Source organism: Lampris incognitus, chromosome 11, assembly GCF_029633865.1.
Source record: "Lampris incognitus isolate fLamInc1 chromosome 11, fLamInc1.hap2, whole genome shotgun sequence".
Lineage (NCBI taxonomy): Eukaryota > Metazoa > Chordata > Actinopteri > Lampriformes > Lampridae > Lampris > Lampris incognitus.
In genome coordinates this window covers 47,568,749-47,590,338 of record NC_079221.1, presented here as the reverse complement: position 1 = coordinate 47,590,338, position 21,590 = coordinate 47,568,749, and the positions used below count along the sequence as shown (strand labels likewise).

Here is a 21,590-nt window from a genome sequence, read left to right as displayed (position 1 = left end):
CAACAACCCTTCTCGTTGTTGTATGCATCTCCATTGTTTCAACAATCTTTTCACTTGACTAGACAGGGCTGCTCTCTCTCTGGGACATGGCCTCCTCCCCCGATCCCAAAATGCCCTAAACTCTTTTAGGGTGGGGTCACCGGCCTGAAAACCTACCAGCTCCTCTCTGGTATAACCTGGCAGTGTGGGGGTGTTGCCCTGTTTAGTACCTGTCTCACCAGACCTCGACTCCCCAGCACGGATCTGTCTAACTTTGTAACACTCCAGACCTCTAGAGACAAGACCAGGATCCAGAACTGTTCCTCGCTCAATCAGGTTACACACAGTGATACAGTCGTCAAAATCCGAGTCAGGGTCTGTTTCAGGCTCCCCTGCAAACTCCTGCCTAGAGAGAGCATTTGCGGCGGCATTACTGCAACCAGGACGGTACTTAACCTCGAAATCAAAAACAGACAGTTGCGCTACCCACCTCTGCTCTATAGCACCTAACTTGGCTGTCTTGAGGTGGCAGAGGGGATTGTTATCAGTCAGGACAACAAACTTTGAACCAAGCAAGTAACCCCTGAATTTTTCAGCAACTGCCCATTTTAAGGCAAGCAACTCCAACTTCATGCTACTATAATTTCGGTCATTCTTCTCAGCCTGGCGTAGTCTGCGGCTAGCATATGCTAGGACACGTCTGGTGTCACCTTGCTGCTGACACAATACAGCGCCTGATCCATGCTGACTAGCATCTGTCTCAACTACAAATGGTTGTGTGAAATCGGCAAAACCCAAAATGGGAGCAGAGGTAAGTTTTTCCTTTAACTGCTCAAAGGAAGAGTCACACTCTGGTGTCCACGTATTACAAAACTGGTGACCTACTTTCCCTGTTTTTGTCACACCTGAACATTTGTTGACTAGGTCATGCAGTGGCCCGGCAATCTGTGAGAAGCCTCGAATGAATCTCCTGTAGTAACTACAGAAACCCAAGAACGACTGCAGCTCTTTGGCAGTGGTTGGGACTTTCCAGTTCTTAACAGCAGAGACCTTGGAGGGGTCAGTTCCTATACCTTCTGCTGACACCTGATGACCCAAAAACTTTACTGACTGCTGTAGAAAAGCACACTTCTGCAACTTCACCTTAAGGCCCGTCTCTGCCAGTCTCTTAAACACAGTCTCAAGTCTCTCCAAATGCTGCTCAAATGTCTCTGAAAAAACCAAGATGTCATCTAGGTAGACCAGGAGTATCTGAAAAATTAGATCATTCATAGTAACTTGCATAAGTCTCTGAAATGTAGCTGGACCGTTACAAACACCAAAAGGCATTCTCACGTACTCATACAGACCAAACGGTGTAGTAAATGCAGTCTTAGTCCGATCTCTCTCATGCATAGCTACCTGGTGGTATCCGCTCGCCAGATCTATGGTCGAAAAGAACTTTGCCCCTCTCAGCGCATCAAAACTCTCATCAATTCTCGGGAGCGGGAATGCATCACGTCTTGTCTTTGAGTTGACTTTCCTGTAATCGACACATAGCCTCAGACTACCATCTGCCTTTCTCACTAGTACTATGGGCGAAGCATAAGCACTAGAGCTTTCTTGAATGACCCCTTTCTTAAGCAGCTTGCCAATATGTTCCCTGACTTCACTGTACTGTGTGGGTGGGATTCGTCTGTATGGCTGTGTTACAGGTATGTCATCTGTCAGATGGATCTCATGTTGTACTTTGTCAGTGTGGCCTAGATCTTCATCTTCTGTTGCAAACACAAAAGAGTACTTCTCCAGTAACAAAGTCAGCTGTGCTTGCTGTTCTGGGCTACCACAAAATTTGAGCTTGCCGAGAATTTCCTGCACATCTGTCGGTGTTTCGGGGTGTTCACTGATACTCACTTGTTCAGTGTCTGCTGAGATTCTCTGGAACTGTACCTCCCAAAGCTCATCACTTTTCACACAGTCTACCTGAGTCAAAACCCCTAGCCGAGTCCGTGGCCCTAGCCAGATATCTTCATCAGACATGTTCATGACTCGGACTGGAAAAATGTGATTGCCCGATGAAACCAAAGTAGGCACAACAACCAAACCTCCAGGAACGGGGACACCCACAGACTCCAGCAACAAAAAAGAACCATCCTCACTCACGGTCCTGAGTCCCCTAGCCATAACTGTAGCAGCAGATGAAGCAGGTATATGGACTACATCCTTACCAGCTACCCTAGCGAAAGAGAGTCTGTCTGTTGCATGTACTGCATGAAGATGATTAAAAGCCTCTCTCCAGTTTGAGTCAAACCTCTCCTGCAGTGTGGTGTCAAACTCAGTGTGTACTAGCTCTCTGCATTTTTTGACAATGTTCATCCCTATTAGACCTGGAACAGAGGAAGAGTGTTCAGAATCTTTAACTATCAGAAAACCTCGCTCTGGGATAGTCAGACCCATGGCTTCTACATCAAGCTCCACATAGCCCATATAGGGTATGTCTAATCCATTAGCTGCAGTGATATTTAACCACTCAAATCCCGGGTGAATGTCTTCGCCTTTCACTGACAGGTGTTCCCTGAAAAAACTCTCAGAAATTGTACTGACCTGGCTACCAGTGTCAAGTAAGCAGGACACTGTAACACGTCGTAGTTTCACCTCAACAGTTTTACATTCTCCGACTGCACGCTCTAAGATCCTGCTTCTGTCTCGAGTCTCTTTTGGTGAGCCAGCTTCCTCCCCTCGAGTTGTGTGGCTCATGACAACTGAGGGTGCGAGTTTTCCTGCACTACATAAGAACTAGGTGTTGCGTCCCCTTGACCCCCTCTGGCCTGTGAGCATTTTCTTGCAATGTGACCTATGCCTCTACACTTGAAACAGATAGGCTGACCAATCTGGTGTGAACTTTGGCTGGGGTCTAGGTCGTGGCTTGGGCTCTAGGAATGTCTGTTGAGTGCTGCGCTTACTCAGTTCACCTACAGCAAAGGCTAGATCAGCAAGTGTTTTGCCTAACTCTGCTAGCTGTTTTTCCTGATGGGCTACTGCTCTCCGAACATCATTTAATGCAGTACCTTGGTCATTGTTTGTTTTAATAATAGAGCACTGGCTTTCCGGAACCTCTGATGTAACTTGGTTGCTCTTTATGACCCTGGGACGATGAGACCTGCTGTCCTCCATCTCCCACAGGAGGGCCTCGTTCCTCACATCTAGAAGACTGCTCTCTGGTTTGTCCCTAACCATTTTCCTGAGTTCACGCCTAAGTGCTGCTTCTCTTAAACCCTCAATAAACCGGTCTCTGAGCACAGTTTTCTCATTAGGTATTACATCTGTGGACTGTTTCACTACAGAGCTCAAAATCTGGGATAGTGCATGGGAGTAGTCACGGAGGTCTTCTCCATCAGTTTGGTTACGGTTGTAAAAGGTCTGCAAAAGCTGTGTGGAACTGCGCTTTTCCCCAAATGCATTGCTCAGGTAAGAGTATAAATCACTGGGCCCCACTGACTGACCCCTCATGCATAGTCGCACCTCTTCCAATGCAGGGCCACGCAATAGAGATAGTATATAGTCACATTGTTCTTCTGTTGTTTGCTCTCTGTATCTTAAAACCCTTTCAACCTCTTCGACAGATCTCCTGTCTGTACCACACTCCCCACTAAATGCTTGGATCTGGCGTTCTCTTGGAACGTAGATGTATGAACGTGTGGGTGCACTGTTATCACTTGCTCTCTGAGCCCTTGCTTCACCATTTAACCTGGTGAGCTCATCTCGCAGTCTGGCGAGCTCTTGCCTGGTGGTCTGCATTTCTTTTGTAGCACCTTCACCTATACCCGTTATGCCACCTGAGGTGTGGCCATTATCATTACGTGAACTCCCTTCATCACCAGAATCACTAGACATAATGATATATTAATCTTTACTCAGTCCAGTATAAATGAGGATATTTAGTTCAAAACCTGGTTCAAGGATACTACAAGGACAGTCTTTAACTTGGAGCCTTGCTGGATCTTGGTCTTTGTAGCTGAAGTTAGCGCTGGAGTCCTCTGCGCTGGTACGGCTGAGTCGTCTGACACAGGAAGCACCAGAACCCCGTAGAGCCCCTCACGTCGTCTCTCCCTGGTCACCACCTCCACAGCAGGATGGCTTCAGACTCAACACCAACGGACGTCACCAGCAATCTTCACCACTACCGTATTTTTTTTTAAGTAAAAATAAGCCACTCTGTTGCCAATTTAAAAAAAAATGTTTTAGCTACACCCCACTCCTGGTACCAAAATTATGTAGCCCGTGGAATTAGATACCACACAGGACACAATTACTTCCGGGGTTCTTGTAGCTTTAATTTTATTGTTTGAACCTTCGAATGCAGATCGTTTTACTGAGTGCATACATTCCTGTGTCTTTCGAGCAAACAGCTCATAAATGTTCACAGATGTGGCAAGTTTAACAGAAAAGATTTTAAAAGGAAAATAAATACAACATACAACATACGGTGCAAAATACGGCAGTGGACTATGTATGTTAAACAGGGTTTAACAAAGACATGTGGAACTTCCTGAAGATCGCGCAACTTCTCACTCTGTCGGTTACCTTTAAACAGACTTAAAATGCATATAAAACCTTTACATCCCAAATACAATGGCATGGTGTGGCTTTATGCACGCCAACATTACCTTGTCATGCCTGCAATGGCGAACAGTGGTCGACGGCTCGCGCCCAAAATCACCGAACATCAACTCCAGTAGCGTCTAAATCAAACCATCTTGTCAAATTACCGACATACAATATTGTTTGGAATAATGTTACAGGTATATTTCACAAGATATTTACCCTTACTTACTGCGGAGTCAGAGCACCGTCACACCGCAATCTTCAGGTGCTCCACACAAGAAAAAAAGAAAGAATACCCAAGATGCACTTGGATAACTTGCACGGAGTTACAATAAAAGTCCGCAACACTGCCACTTACTGGTCAAAACATGCAATGACAACCAAAACTATAAAAATACACTCACAATCTGCCTCACAATTTAACTACATCAAATTACATTTTACATGGCTTGACAGTGTAACAATTACATATATTAACAGTTAAACTATACTAAATTTAAGTGGAAAATAATTTAACATATTTAACAGATTTACCACCCGGCTACAGTTATACCGACGCTCGCTGGATTCTTCGATACATTAAGTTTGATAGTCAACATTGAATAAAACCTTAGAAAAGCAAACTAACCTTTTAAAGTATCTTATTACCGCTGTCGCAGTACCTTCTACTTCTTCTTTCCGTTTTATGGCGGGTTGCAATCTTAAAAACAACACGAAGAAGACCAACGTCCGGTTTTCTGTCAACCGCGGAGGTCACGTGACGGTCCTGTCAACCGCAAAGGTGCCTCTGTCCCATCGGAACCGAGCCGCGGTTCTGCTGGATGCAGAAGGAGGATTTCACTCCTGCTGCCTCCTCCCCACCTTGTTTCTGCACCGGGACGAATGCAGCTCTCTTGTGTCATAAATCAGCACTGAGGTCGGGGTAGAAACTGGTGTTGTTCCCTCGATAAGTTAGCTGTCCTCTCTCCCATGACCTCCGCAGGATCTGCTCCTTAGCCTGCTGATACCGCACACGAACCACCACAGCCCGCCGAGGACGTGTCCACAGCGGCGGTCTCAGGGTGCGGGGAGTGCGGTCCACCACAGGCGGTCGAGTAAAGCTGTCCTCCCCGAAACCTTGGGTCAGGAACTTCTCCATGAAGGCAGAGGGGTGGTGTCCTCCATTTCCTCCTCTGGCCCCATCACCCTCATGTGGTTCCTCCTCGAGAAGTGTCCTAGAATATCCAGCTTGGTTTGTAGTTTGGCGTCCTCTGCCTTCAGAGCCGGATGCGGCTTTTCCAGCTCTGCGACTCTCCCGTCCACGCTTGTCAGAGAGGTTTCAGTGTCCGCCATTGTTTTCGCCATTAGCAGAGAAAGAGAAGAGCGTAACTCTGCTAATATGTCCTCCTTCACTACCGCCACGTCAGCTTGGATCCCCTCTCTCAACCCCTTCAGTATGGGTGTCAGGTCTAAGCTAGCCGGGTCAGCCGTTAGCCCGCTCCCACACGGTTTAGGGGGCGAGGTCTTGTTGGTGTTTTTAACCCTGCCGCTTTTTGCGAAATGCGATTGACTTCTCCTTTACTCTCAAAACTCATACTGTCACTGCCTTTTCTAGTTCAACTGTGCGCATGCGCAGCTCAAATATACGGTTGACCGAGATCGGGCAGTGACAGAGCAGTGGCGGTCGAGTGAGCTCGAGACCGAATAAGAGAGTTTTTTTTTCTTTTTTTAAGATTTTGAATCACTGCAACCACGAGAGGTTATTGATCATACAGTCATAACTGTGCACAACAAATATATAAATATTAGGCTGATAGGTCCAGCAGTATGCAAGCTGAGCTGCTGACACATACACACACAAGCACACACAGACGCACGCGTATCAAACGTATCATCCTCTACAGGCTGCTGACTGGCCGAGATAATTATTGTAAACAGGAACAAAGGTGCATTTTTCTGGACGATTTTTTTTTTCAAGAAGTGAATTTACAGTAACGTCTAGTAGCAGTCAGAATAGCAACTATTGTTTAAAAATAGTTACTATTGTCTAATGTTTAGTGAGTAGACCCTTAAAATGAATAAACGAAACGGCCTGCCATAGTCTCTCACACAAGCATAACGAAGCCTCCATGTCCAATCAGCTTCTGTTTCACAATAGAATGTTACCTGTTGCCATGGTTTCTGATATTCACGCATGGCGTTGTAGCGACATTTTCTCCAAAAATCATTAATTTTCGCTAATATTCAATAAAAAAATAGCGCAAAAAGTGGTCGGTTCGTTAAAGAGTTATAATGTCCGAGTAATGAGCAAATAATTTAACTTTCAGTTATTCATTGCACCCTGATTGAGTTTCGTAGTGGTTTGTCGCCCCATAAATAGCCGACGGCCGCACTTGGCTGTCGGGAGAGCGGGTTGTGTCATCGCGAACGGCTCTTAGATTAGAGGCTAGTGGCTCCCTCGGGTTGCGCTGTCGCGAGCGGGTGTGAGATAGAGGCGAGTGGATCCTAGACAGAGGCTAGAGCGAACGAGACGTGCGCGTGTGAGGACGCCCCTGCCGGAGGGGCCCCCTCCCCCCCGCGAGCGGCCCCCAGACAGCCAGCCGCACCCGGCAGCTGGTGCCTGATGAGGGAATGAGAAAACTATATATGTGCGCGAATGAGTGCGTGGATGTCCCTGCCGGAGGGGCCCTCGCTGACTGACGTAGCCTCTCTCCTTTTCTTTTTTTTTAATTCATTGTAGGCCAGCTGCCGGTGTGGAAAAACACTGGCTGCGCTACATGGCCGATAGAAACGGAAATGGTTTTCGGCGTCAGCTTCCTCCTTCGGTGGGTTGATGCTTGTGGGTCCGTGGACGTCACTGCCAGCTGTTTCCGGCGTCCGCCTTCATGACATCTGCTGTTTATTTTTTTATTCTCTCTTCTCTATATTCTGCCCTAACCTCTTCATTTGTTCTACTGAGTGATCTATTTTCTGTGCTTCGTTTACTTATCACTAGATTGTCTAGTTTTCTTTGTCAAACGACATTTGTGTTGAGTAGGCAGCATCTCGTTCATAGTTTACCAGCTTCGAGCTTAGCCTAGTTTAGCATTTAGCTCTATTGCATTAGCCTAGCTTAGCAGTTAACTCTACTGTAAAAAATGTTTAATTGGATTTACCTAATAAAATTGCTTAATATTGTTGCAAGCAATTTAATTGAGTTCTTTGAATTTAAATAAATATCTTGTATTTATTCAAATATAACAGATAAATCCAAACCATTTCATTTGATTATTTTTGAACTATTTTTTAATTAATGCCAACTTAAAGTTGTGCATTGTTTTCGCTGATGAAATTAAAATATTGTAGCGAATTCAGGCGGCAGTCTGAGAGACAGTCGCCACAACCGGGACGCGAACCCGTATGTCCCACTCCGCAGGCGACAACTTTAACCAGTCGACTAAAGGGTCCGACTCTTTTGCCAAGGGCCAACGTGTCTACTTATCCATCCACGTTACAATATTTTACTTAATCACCAGTTATGTTTTTACTTTGGAATTATCCCTGTATATTGCCTACTTTAAATTAAAATTTCACTTCAGAATAATTCAATTTTTCCCTTTGGAATTACTTAATAGAATTGTTTCATTTTGTTGCAAGCAATATATTCAAGTTAATATTATGTAAAACGTCAAATACAGTAACATCAATTTGTTCAAACATTTATTAACAATAAAAAATATAACCATACATAAAAACAGTACATAACAATTCACAAACAATATAATTTTGTATAACAAAAATTGCTGTTAACTATTAATTATAACTAAATATAATTCAAAATACAAAACGTTTATAAACAAAAATAAATTCATTAACAATTATATATTTTTTAACAAAAATTGTTAATTATAATATACTAGAAGAACCCCGCTACAATGTAGCGGTTTGGTTATCCACCCGTCTAAATCTCCCTCCTCTTCATCCTGCCAGCTAACCGCCTTCCCCCTGCCCCTAAACCCCCCCCCGCCACTCCAACTCCCTCCCCCCAAATGCTCAGAATCATCTGAAATGCCGAGAAAATTGGTTTTTAGCCATTTTTAGAAAATGCATATTTTGCATAATTATTATAATTATATTTTAATTTTCTGCTATTTTTCTGGTCCTCTCTGGAACAATACCTACCACCTCCCCAAAAAATTAGGATCGTAAGTGCATTTTTGCAAAAATGCATATATTTTGCATAATGCCAAAACATTTCTGAGTCCCAGAAATGTTTTTATATAGGTGAAAAAATAAAAGATGCTCAGAATCATCTGAAATGCCAAGAAAAGTGGTTTTTAGCCATTTTTAGAAAAATGCACATTTTGCATGTTTATGCATAATTATGCATAATTTTAATTTTCTGGGATTTTTCCCTTACTCTCTGAGACAATACCTACCACCTCCAAGAAGAATTAGGATCATAAGTGCTTTAGTTTTCGTTTCCGCTATCTACACTAACTAACACACACACACACTAACACCACACACACACACATTCCGAAAATATATGAGTAGATAACTAAATATAATTAATACAAAAGTGGTGCAGGGGTGGGGGTAGTTAAGCGAGTATTCTAAATGTCAGATGGATTTATGTCGAGGCGGTAGGCAGGGGCGACATTGATTTGGACTGTTCCTAACCCCAACCCTAATCCAACCCCAATCCCCTAACCAAGCCCACCATCTGCGGGCAACCCCGGATTTTCCAAGACTTCACCTACAGAAAGAATAGTAGCTTGACTGGGAGGAGGGGTGGTTGGGGGGTATAGGAGGGCATGCCAACGATTCCCATACAAATTGGGGTTTGAGGTGCATTTGATTTGGATCCCGGGGCGATCAGCGGCATTATAAGCAGGGGCAGCTCCTAACCCCACCCCCAACCTTAAAGGATAGGTTCACCGAATAACACATAAAGCCCTATTTATAGAGTCCCTAGCAGGTTTCTGAGACGTACAGGTTAACATTTCTCAAGTACCACCACTCCAGACCTCAGGCTGATTTGAGTCCGCGCGCATCATGTTATCATTACAAGTATAGGGGCTCTCATATTGTTTCAAAACAATGATAAACATGCATTTCAGACTTGTGAATAGCGTAATGTAATCTTACCAAGCACAGGACACTAGCTCGGTATTGTATTGCAATTCAAGCAGTTTAAAGTCTGTAAATTTGGTTTAGAAGTAGCAAGCTGATTTTGTTTTATTTTAACTGTTTCGAAATTTGTATGGCAATTAGCCGACAGTCTCACAGGAGAGCATCCTGGGCTTGGTAAGATTACATCACACTATTCCCAAGTCTGAAATGCATGTTTATCAGTTTTTTAAACAATATTATGAAAGCCCCTATACTAGACCCCTATGGCCAAATCTTCAGTAAGAACTGCATTGAGGAGGCTGGACCACAATGTGCGCTGTCCCCTGTGCAAGCCAGCCCCTGCAGGAGGTGAGGACCTGGGCTCTGCTCCCACTAAGATCACCGGCCAAACCCCAAACCAGTCCCCTGGCCTCCAGCACACCAGTACACACACCAGTGCACTCACATCAGTACATACCATTATAGATTCTTATACTACCCTATAATGATAACATGATGCGTGCGGACTGGAAAATCAGCCCAAGGTCTGGAGTGGTTGTACTTGAGAAATTTGAACTGTACGTCTCAGAAACATGCTAGGGACTCTATAAATACGGCTTTATGCGTTATTCGGTGAACCCATCCTTTAACCACACTCCTAACCCTAACCTTAACCCTAACCTTAATTTGCAGGCGGCGCGGGCGGCCCCAACGTCCGAATTGAATGCACCTTAAACCCCAACTGGAGTGGGAATCGTTAACAGGTGGTAGGAGGGGGTGGGGGTAGTGGGAGGGACAGTGGGATAGGAGGGGGAAGGGGTAGTTGGGGGGTAGAGGGGGTGGGTGGGAGTAGGAGGGGATGGTTGGGGGGTAGTTGACGGGTAGGAGTGTTTGGTTTAGATGGTGTCGGGGTAGGAGGGGTGGTTGGCGGGATGGTTGGGGGGTAGTTGAGGGGTGGTTGGGGGGGTAGTAGGGGTGGGTCTACTGGTATGCTGGAGGTGCATCTGTGTGTATACTGGTGTGTGTGTATGTACTAATGTGAGTGCACTGGTGTGTGTACTGGTGTGCTGGAGGCCAGGGGACTGGTTTGGGGTTTGGCCGGTGATCTTAGTGGGAGCAGAGCCCAGGTCCTCACCTCCTGCAGGGGCTGGCTTGCACAGGGGACAGCGCACATTGTGGTCCAGGCTCCTCAATGTGGTTCTCACTGAAGATATGGCCATACGTTTTGACTGCTCATAGAACAACCTAGAAAACAGCACAATGGTCAGAGCATAGCACAACAACGGGGTAGTAGGGGGTAGTTTAGGGTGGTTGGGGGGGTGGAGCGATGGGTTGGGGTAGTTGGGGGTAGAGGGGGGTAAGAGGGGGTTGTTGGAGTAGAGGCCATGGTGGAGTCACAATACACAATACTTACAATAACCATAATAAAAAAAAATTCACATATTTACAAAACAACATTTAAACTACAGTATTAAATTACATTGATTCCAGGGTGGTTGTTGAAGGAAGTGTTGAAAGTGACAGGCATCAACACCATTGGACTACATTTGGCACCCATGAATGTAAGTGGGAGTGTGTAATGCATTTAAGACACAATCTGATGAAGCATTGGGCATCGAAAACGTTTGTTCAATAAAGATTCTTCAAGTTTACAATGTTAGTCTGTCTGGCCCATGGGTGTACTAAGACCTAGATAAGACCACTCCATTCACTGATTGGTAAATGTAAATGCCCTGTTTATTTAGACGGGACAGCGTGTATTAATGAACAGAGCACACATGATGAACTGTAAATTCATCTAGACATTTAGAATGTAATCAAATCAGCATAACAGCACACCTACTATGTTGCCTCATCACTAACATTTTATACTCCACCGTTGATATTACTTATTAAAAGTGAGGGGCTTACCAGCTCTACATCCCGAGTGGCGTCTGAAATTACAGGGTGGGGGACAGAACAATGTGCTTACCGGTCGGTTGAGCAAATCCTCTGGTTTTGGGTGAGGAGGAATGAATCACGTTCAAACACTGGGAGAAAGGGAGGACAAAGGAGGTCATTTGTAAAAGAAGGCGTTTCCCATTGGCAGTAACAACCCCCTTCAGCCCTTAGCAAACACCGGTCACATGTGTCGCACCGGGCATTCATGCAGCATAAGCCTCGGTTTTTAGCTAAGAGCCGTTCACAATGTGCTGCACCAGGCCTACCTACACATGTAGCCTGAGCCTCCAATGTTGCTAGTGCTAGCTAACGTTAGCTAGTACAAGAAATGAATCTCTTGTGCAGCTTAGCTATGGTGTTTAATAGTGACGAGCATAATCGTTTAATAAACATTAGGCTCACATGCATCGAAACTGACGATATCAAATGATTCCAAGTAGAGAATTCAACAAGCCAGCTAGCTAGCTAGCATTCGCGTTGGCGCGGGACTGACAAGCTAGCATAAGCTAACGTGAGCTAGTGAAAATTCGCACACATTAAAATTACATCTGGATGTAACGTTACATGTATATAGACATTCAATAGTCATCGTGTTATATCTCCGATATCGTTATGCAAGCAGGTGAGCGGCTAACGTTACACCGGACTTAAGCAAGCGAGACTGTGTGGCTAGCTAGAACTAGCAGGCCCCGTGTGTAGCAGCTAGCAGCAGGTCTGTCTTCTAACGTCAGGCGGAGCCAATCGCTCGGTTGGTTGTCGGTGTGATAACGTGGCAATGTTCACTAACTAACGTTAGCTAGCTTATGCTAGCTAAACTGTCGTGCGATAACGTTATAATTAGCTTTAATCAGTCACTTAAAAATCACACCCGAGTGTGCCAACTGTTACAAAAACATGTAGACATTCAATGTTTACTGGGTTTTTTCGCGCTTCAGCTCACTTCTTACCGAGAGATTGGCACTTGGCACAAGGTGGCAGTGACCTTGACTTCTCCTCAGGGCTCCATGCGGTGAAAAGAAAGATGTCAGAAAATCAAGAGATTTTCGTTACCAACGACCGCCACCGGTACTGTTAACCAGCAGGGTGTCGGTGGAAACTATGCTACTGTTGGGCGAAGGAGAAGGAGAGGGGGAAAGCATGTCCAGAGGCAGCTAGAGAGGAGGAAGGGTAGTCATGTGGAGGTGAGAGTTGGAACTTTGAATGTTGGCACTATGACTGGTAAAGGGAGAGAGCTGGCTGACATGATGGAAAGAAGAAAGGTAGGCATACTGTGTGTGCAAGAGACCAGGTGGAAGGGGAGTAAGGCCAGGAGTATCGGAGGTGGGTTCAAACTCTTCTACCATGGTGTGAATGGGAGGAATAATGGGGTAGGGGTAATTCTGAAGGAAGAGTATGTCAAGAGCGTGCTGGAGGTGAAGAGGGTGTCAGACAGAGTGATGAGTATGAAGCTGGAAATTGAAGGTTTATTGCTGAATGTTATCAGCGCATATGCCCCGCAAGTTGGGTGTGAGATGGATGAAAAAGAAGAATTCTGGAGTGAGTTGGACGACATGGTGGAGAGGGTACCCAAGGAGGAGAAAGTGGTGATTGGAGCCGACTTCAATGGACATGTTGGTGAAGGGAACAGAGGTGATGAGGAGGTGATGGGAAAGTATGGAGTCAAGAAGAGAAATGTGGAAGGACAGATGGTGGTCGATTTCGCGAAAAGGATGGAAATGGCTGTGGTGAATACATATTTCAAGAAGAGGGAGGAACACAGGGTGACGTACAAGAGTGGAGGAAAGTGCACACAGGTGGACTATATCTTATGTAGAAGGCGCCATCTAAAAGGGATTGGAGACTGCAAGGTGGTGACAGGGGAGAACGTAGCCAGGCAGCATCAAATGGTGGTCTGTAGGATGACTTTGAAGACCAAGAAGAGGAAGCGAGTGAAGACACAGCCGAAGATCAAATGGTGGAAGTTGAAGAAGGAAGACTGTTGTGTGGAGTTCAGGCAGGAGTTAAGACAGGCACTGGGTGGTAGTGAAGAGTTGCCAGATGGCTGGACAACCACTGCAGAAATAGTGAGGGAGACAGCTAGGAAGGTACTTGGTGTGTCATCAGGACAGAGGAAGGAAGACAAGGAGACTTGGTGGTGGAATGAGGAAGTACAGCAAATTATACAGAGGAAAAGGTTGGCAAAGAAGAAGTGGGATAGTAAGAGAGATGAAGAAAGTAGACAGGAGTACAAGGAGATGCAGCGTAAAGCAAAGAGAGAGGTGGCAAAGGCAAAGGAAAAGGCGTATGGTGAGTTGTATGACAGATTAGACACTAAGGAAGGAGAAAAGGACTTGTACCGATTGGCTAGACAGAGGGACCAAGCTGCAAAGGATGTGCAGCAAGTTAGGGCGATCAAGGATAGAGATGGAAATGTGCTGACAAGCGAGGAGAGTGTGCTAAGAAGGTGGAAGGAATACTTTGAGGGGCTGATGAATGAAGAAAATGAGAGAGAGAGAAGGTTGGATGATGTAGGGATAGTGAATCAGGAGGTTCAGCGGATTAGCAAGGAGGAAGTGAGGGCAGCTATGAAGAGGATGAAGAATGGAAAGGCAGTTGGTCCTGATGACATACCTGTGGAGGCATGGAGATGTTTAGGAGAGATGGCAGTGGAGTTTTTAACTAGATTGTTTAACACAATCCTGGAAAGTGAGAGGATGCCTGAGGAGTGGAGAAAAAGCATACTGGTACCGATTTTCAAGAACAAGGGCGATGTGCAGAACTGTAACAACTACAGAGGTATAAAGTTGATCAGCCACAGCATGAAGATTTGGGAAAGAGTAATAGAAGCTAGGTTAAGAGGAGAGGTGACGATCAGCGAGCAGCAGTATGGTTTCATGCCACGAAAGAGCACCACAGATGCAATGTTTGCTTTGAGAATGTTGATTGAGAAGTATAGAGAAGGCCAGAAAGAGTTGCATTGTGTCTTTGTAGATTTAGAGAAAGCTTATGACAGAGTGCCGAGAGAGGAGGTGTGGTATTGTATGAGGAAGTCAGGAGTTGCAGAGAAGTATGAGGGAAGTGTGACAATGGTGAGGTGTGCGGTTGGAATGACGGATGGGTTCAAGGTGGAGGTGGGATTACATCAAGGATCGGCTCTGAGCCCTTTCTTGTTTGCAATGGTGATGGACAGGTTGACGGACAAGATCAGGCAGGAGTCTCCATGGACGATGATGTTCGCGGATGACATTGTGATCTGTAGCGAGAGTAGGGTGCAGGTTGAGGAGAGCCTGGAGAGGTGGAGGTATGCACTGGAGAGAAGAGGAATGAAAGTCAGTAGGAGCAAGACGGAATACTTATGCGTGAATGAGAGAGAGGACAGTGGAATGGTGAGGATGCAAGGAGTGGAGGTGACAAAGGCATTTGAGTTTAAATACTTGGGGTCAACTGTCCAATGTAACAGGGAGTGCAGTAGAGAGCTGAAAAAGAGAGTGCAGGCAGGGTGGAGTGGGTGGAGAAGAGTGTCAGGAGTGATTTGCGACAGAAGGGTATCAGCAAGAGTTAAAGGGAAAGTTTACAAGATGGTTGTGAGACCAGCTATGTTATATGGTTTGGAGACAGTGGCACTGATGAAAAGACAGGAGGCGGAGCTGGAGGTGGCAGAGTTGAAGATGCTAAGATTTTCACTGGGAGTAACGAAGAAGGACAGGATTAGGAACGATTATATTAGAGGGACCGCTCAGGTTGCACGGTTTGGAGACAAAGCAAGAGAGGCAAGATTGAGATGGCTTGGACATGTGTGGAGGAGAGATGCTGAGTATATTGGTAGAAGGATGCTGAATATGGAGCTGCCAGGGAAGAGGAGAAGAGGAAGGCCAAAGAGGAGGTTTATGGATGTGGTGAGGGAAGACATGCAGGTGGCTGGTGTGACAGAGGAAGACGCAGAAGACAGGAAGAAAGGGAAACGGATGATCCGCTGTGGCGACCCCTAACGGGAGCAGCCGAAAGTAGTAGTAGTAGGAAAATCAAGAGATTTTGAGTACGGAAGTTAGCTACTTATCACTAGATTGTCTAGTTTTCTTTGTCAAACGACACTTGTGTCGAGTAGGCAGCCTCTCGTTCATAGTTTACCAGCTTCGAGCTTAGCCCAGTGTAACCGGTTATTTTCTTGCCCGGTGCGGGATTTGAAACGGGCTGTACTGCACCACAAGGCGACATCACTAACCGCTCGGCTAAAGGGTCAGACCCGTTAGCTAGGGGCTAAAGTGTCTTATTAGTAGTTTACACTAGTTTAGCAGTTAGCTCTATTGCATTAGCGTAGCTTAGGAGTTAGCTCTATTGCATTAGCCTAGTTTAGCAGTTAACTCTTGTATTTCTAGTCAAAGCAGCCTCATTAAAATGATGGTGGTGGGGACTGTTCCGCAGTTACAGACAGGTTGTCTCTACTAGAGAGACGTGTCCGTGAGTTTTTTCCAAGAGTAGCTGGCTGCAGACAAAATGGCGGACCTCCGCAAGAGGCACATCCGCAGTTGACATGACATCACGTGACCTCCGCAGTTAACAGGAGCATGCGCAAGAGGCACTTGACAGGAGCATGCGCAAGAGGCACAATAGCGATTGCTAGCTAACGCATTCCATAGTTAGCTAGAAAACGAAGCTAACAATTGCGTTACGTTAGCTAGATGTCTAACAACACTAGTGAATGCCAGCTAACGTTCGCTATGGCTGGTTAGAATGTGGGCTATTTTTCTATCGACTCGACCCTCAATCAGTTATTATCGGATACAGAAAGTCACTGCTTGAGTGTGTAATTATGGTAAGATTTACAGAAGCCCATCGAGGGCAAAATAACCTAGACCCAATGGCAAACAGATGCCCCTTTGAGCAAACACTGTGAGCACAATACACAGGCTCTGATAACATGGTGCCTTATCCAACCACAGTTTCAACACACCCATTAAACCTTCCATTATCTACTACTGGGACAAATATGACAATGAGACTATTTGTTTTAGCCATAATAACAGTGGGATATCCCACTCTATTAAGGGTTAATATGCATGTACAAACAGAATAAATTGGGTTAAATATAACAATAATCTTTATTAATGGGACATTGTGCGCAACATTTGACATCTTCACATGGTAAACATCTGTGACCAGGGGCTTGGTGGGGGTCCCCAGGGTGGAGGGCTGGATGGAGGGCCCCCGAGGCAGAGGCACATTTCTAACCATTACATTCATGTTGTCTAATCCAAGTAAATAAACCATTACACATATTTGTTCATGTTGTTATCAAAGCACCTCAGTATTGTGTAGAGACTAAACTTAACCAAGGCTACTGTGTGAAAGAGCACATTCACGTACGCTTATATGATGTGAATAACGGTCAATGAACAGGCTTGTTAAACTAGTTAATGTCAAAGAATAAAATGAACACACTAAACAATACATTTACACATGTAAGTCACCCCTGCCTTTAAGCTCGGCCTCGATCCACTGCCTCTTCTGCATCTTGATAATATGGTTAAATATAACAATAATCGTTATTAATGTGACATTGTGAGCAAAATTTGACATCTTCACATGGTAAACATCTGTGACCAGGGGCTTGGTGGGGGTCCCCGGGGTGGAGGGCCCCCAAGGCAGAGGCACATTTCTTCTTTTTTTTTTAAAGTAATTTATTTTATTATTTTTCAGTGTTATCATCGGGTTCAGCATTTTACAGAATGTGGTTGAGGTTTTACATAATAATAATAATAATAATAATAATAACAATAATAATAAACAAAAACATCAAAACAAAAACAAAATAAAGTAAAAATAAAATAAAATACAAATACAAATATTAATGCTCGGCCTCGATCTACTGCCTCTTCTGCATCTTGATAATATCATTAAATTCTTGCACTTCACTAAAGAATACATTGGGAAAATAAAAGAGACAGAGAAAAGGAGAGATAAGAAATACAATCGACCGGACATGAGAACTCATGGTATATCATGAATATTAACACAGCTAGGGGATGTTAGGCACAAAGTGGTAGACTGATTTCAGACATTTGTACCTTTCATCATACAATGGTCTCACGTTAAATCTTCTCTTTGCCTCAGCTAGAGAGAAGGTTGTCCACTGCCACAAGAGTGTGGACAATGGCCTGGTAGAGATAGATAACCTCCAGTTAAAAGGGGTCCCATATTTATAACACAATACAAATTAGTGGTGGGGCGAGCATAACCCATTCACTACATCGCGGAATGCCCTTTTAACAGTTATAATACAGGCTTTGATGACTGGATAAACAGACAATTATTGAAATCAATGTAACTAAGATTAGATGATTGAGTTAAACCTCACCTCAGGCATCAGCACATCCAACACGAAGCTGACTCTCTGGAACTCTGTCGTTGGGACATAAGGTGCACATTTTGTGGCTCCTTTGAGGACCAAGTTGATGTGCTTAAAAACTTCATCAATTTGGTCGTCTTCCTCCAAGGTAGGTGAAGACCCTGTCTGGTTTCGCAGACCTGAAATACACCAGCCACTTGGAGTTGCCTTCACCTGTGATTATTTCCTATAGAAACAAAGACCATGTCAAATAAATGCACTGCAGAAGATCAGGCTTTGATCATCTTTTTCGCTATTAGAAATGTTTTTATGTCAAGCATTATTATTATTGGTATCATACCAGTAGCCGTTTGTCCGACCCCTTCAGCTTCGTGATGAAGTCCACCAATCTTTCATGGGCAGACCTGCGGGCTTCTCTTGCACGTTTTGCCATCTTTGCTGTAGTGGGCATAGCGGTCATCAAGTAATGTAAAGGAACCTCTAGGGATGTGTGGCAAAGGACAACTTGTGAATTCTAAACCAACCCAGAGTGATTCATCAAATATCGTAAAAACACAACATACAATGACAATGTATGGTCATTTTTTGTTGTGGCTGTCCTGTAAAGTTTGTCAAATGTCACTTACCCCCCTCTGGTTCTAAGCCCTCGTTATGTTCCTGTAATGTAAGAGAGCAACAAGACAGATGAAAAATATGAAATGACTGAAAAATATCTTTATTTAACAATGCACTTTTCAACATTAGTTAACATGTATTTATTTAACAATGCACTTTTCAACATTAGTTAATAAAGTGTTTGAAGCACCTAGATGTATTAGTTATTAATGGTTCTAATTATACTGGTAGTTAAATTGAATTTCAATCTGACCTGGACGACTTCCGAAAACGTCAGTTTCCGGAGTCTTGGGAGCCTGAAGACAGGAGGCAGGTCACCTCTCAGTAGAGCTTTGGACTGCTCTGTCCAGTGGGCAAAAACCTTGCCATGCCTTGAAAAGATGAAAACATGATATCTGAAAAGCCAATTAGACCCTATTCTAGTTCGATGTCTAGTTCGATGTCTGCAATGGGACCTTTTCATACTCCGTGTTGAATACTTTGCTGCTTTTCCTCATCTCCCTCCCAATCCATGGTGCCCAATTGTCATATGCCGGTTGGACAACAAATGGATTCTGTTAAGAGTCTGCATCAAAAACATAATTTCAAAAATATTGAAATATCTAATATAGTTCATTCCGGGGCGACGCAGTCACATCCGATGGGACCTGGTGTATTTTACACTCTTGACAAACTATATACACTGTGGCTCCCCGATCTCCCATCAGCGCTCCACTGGACTGCTGACCCACCTTCTGCACCATGGAGAGCGACCTGACCTGGCCTCACAACACTCGCCATCAAAAAATCCTCTGCTTATCATGTGTAGATGGACGAATTCCCAAAATGTCTCTATGTTGTGTTCACCTTGGAAGTCATCACTCTGTTGTTTCAGCTCACTAACTGCAATCACCAAATACAACATAAGACACAAAATATCCTTTGAGGATGAGTAGTAAGTACATTGTAGTTTATGTGGCACCTACAAAACGGTAGTTAAAAAGCGATTTACCTAAATAGTACTTTTAGGAAAAACTTACCCTCAAAGTTGAACACTGCTTTTCTGTGGAGCTCCATAACCACCACAGGGGGGTAGAACCCACAGTTTACACATGAGTATGTGTATTCTCTGTTGCAAAGTGCCTCAAAGTGGCAGTATGCTTGAAAAATTAAGTTGGTGGCTGGAAACCGTTCTTCACACAAAGCCTCCAGAGAGCCGATGACTCTAGACACTGACACATGATTCTATGGTAAAAAATAAGACAGGAAAAGGTTTGAAATGGAAGGTATGAATATGCTGAAAACACAGTACTACTGTAACTAGTAACATCATTCCCTGCAATCACTGTACTTGGTAATGTATTTACTTAAAAAATGGGCAAATAAATTGCAGATGTGGAATAGGCTGCCAATTTAACTTTGATTAGTGCCGCAGAAACCACAGTACTAGCAGAGAAGGGGCTACAGAGAATTTGGAAAATCTTGCAACAATAGTTAGTTGAACAATTTTCAATTGATGAAATCTTTCTGGGTCAATATGGAATAAATGAAGGTCATAACACCTTGTGTTGTCTGTCATTAACACCGTTTTACACACCTGAAGATTGTGCCTTAGGTAAAGGCAAAACTGCAGAGTCAGAATGACATGGTCATTGAAATTAAGCAGACCATCTGTCCATTCCTGATAATGGTAGATCATGTGGCATTCAGTACACCTTCTATTGTACAGTGCATCCGGAAAGTATTCACACCCCTTCACTTTCCCCACATTTTGTTATGTTACAGCCTTATTCCAAAATGGATTAAATTCCTTTTTTTCTCATCAATCTACACACAATACCCCATAATGACAAAGTGAAAAAGGTTTTGTAGAAATTTTTGCAAATTTATTAAAAATAAAAAACTGAAATATTGTATGTACATAAGTATTCACACCTTTTACTATGACACTCAAAACTGAGCTCAGGTTCATCCTGTTTCCACTGATCATCCTTGAGATGTTTCTACATCTTGACTGGAGTCCACCTCTAGTAAATTCAATTGATTGGACATGATTTGGAAAGGTACACACCAGTCTATATAAGGTCCCACTGTTGACAGTGCATGTCAGAGCAGAAACCAAGCCATGAAGTCAAAAGAATTGTCTGTGGACCTCCGAGACAGGATTGTATCGAGGCACAGATCTGGGGAAGGGTACAAAAAAATTTCTACAGCTTTGAAGGTCCCGAAGACCACAGTGGTCTCCATCATTCGCAAATGGAAGAAGTTTGGATCCACCAGGACTCTTTCTAGAGCTGGCCGCCCAGCCAAACTGAGCAATCGGGGGAGAAGGGCCTTGGTCAGGGAGGTGACCAAGAACCCGATGGTCACTCTGACAGAGCTCCAGCGTTCCTCTGTGGAGATGGGAGAACCTTCCAGAAGGACAACCATCTCTGCAGCACTCCACCAATCAGGCCTTTATGGTAGAGTGGCCAGACAGAAGCCTCTGCTCAGTAAAAGGCACATGACAGCCTGCTTGGAGTTTGCCAGAAAGCACCTAAAGGACTCTCAGACCATGAGAAACAAGATTATCTGGTCTGATGAAACCAAGACTGAACTCTTTGGCCTGAATGCCAAACGTCACGTCTGGAGGAAGCCAGGCACCTCTCATCACCTTGCTAATACCATCCCTACAGTGAAGCATGGTGGTGGCAGCATCATGCTGTGGGGATGTTTTTCAGTGGCAGGAACTGGGAGACTAGTCAGGATCGAGGGAAAGATGAATGGAGCAAAGTACAGAGAGATCCTTGATGTAAGCCTGCTCCTGAGCGCTCAGGACCTCAGACTGGGGCGAAGGTTTACCTTTCAACACGACAACAACCCTAAGCACACAGCCAAGACAACGAAGGAGTGGCTTCGGGACAAGTCTGTGAATGTCCTTGAGTGGCCCAGCCAGAGCCCAGACTTGAACCCCATTGAACATCTCTGGAAAGACCTGAAAACAGCTGTGCAGTGACGCTCCCCATCTAACCTTACAGAGCTGGAGAGGCTCTGCAGAGAAGAATGGGAGAAATACCCCAAATATAGGTGTGTCAAGCTTGTAGCTTCATACCCA

General features: G+C 44.5%; 1 long non-coding RNA gene across 1 annotated transcript; it reads right to left on the bottom strand.

Annotated features, from left to right (window-relative positions):
- Positions 1-17,406: 17,406 nt before the first annotated feature.
- LOC130121297 (uncharacterized) lies at positions 17,407-18,917 on the bottom strand. Its single transcript, XR_008811035.1, has 5 exons — positions 18,771-18,917; positions 18,529-18,559; positions 18,243-18,382; positions 17,912-18,128; positions 17,407-17,468 (listed from the first exon to the last, which is right to left on the bottom strand). It is a non-coding gene; the product is annotated as an uncharacterized LOC130121297 (long non-coding RNA).
- Positions 18,918-21,590: the final 2,673 nt, after the last annotated feature.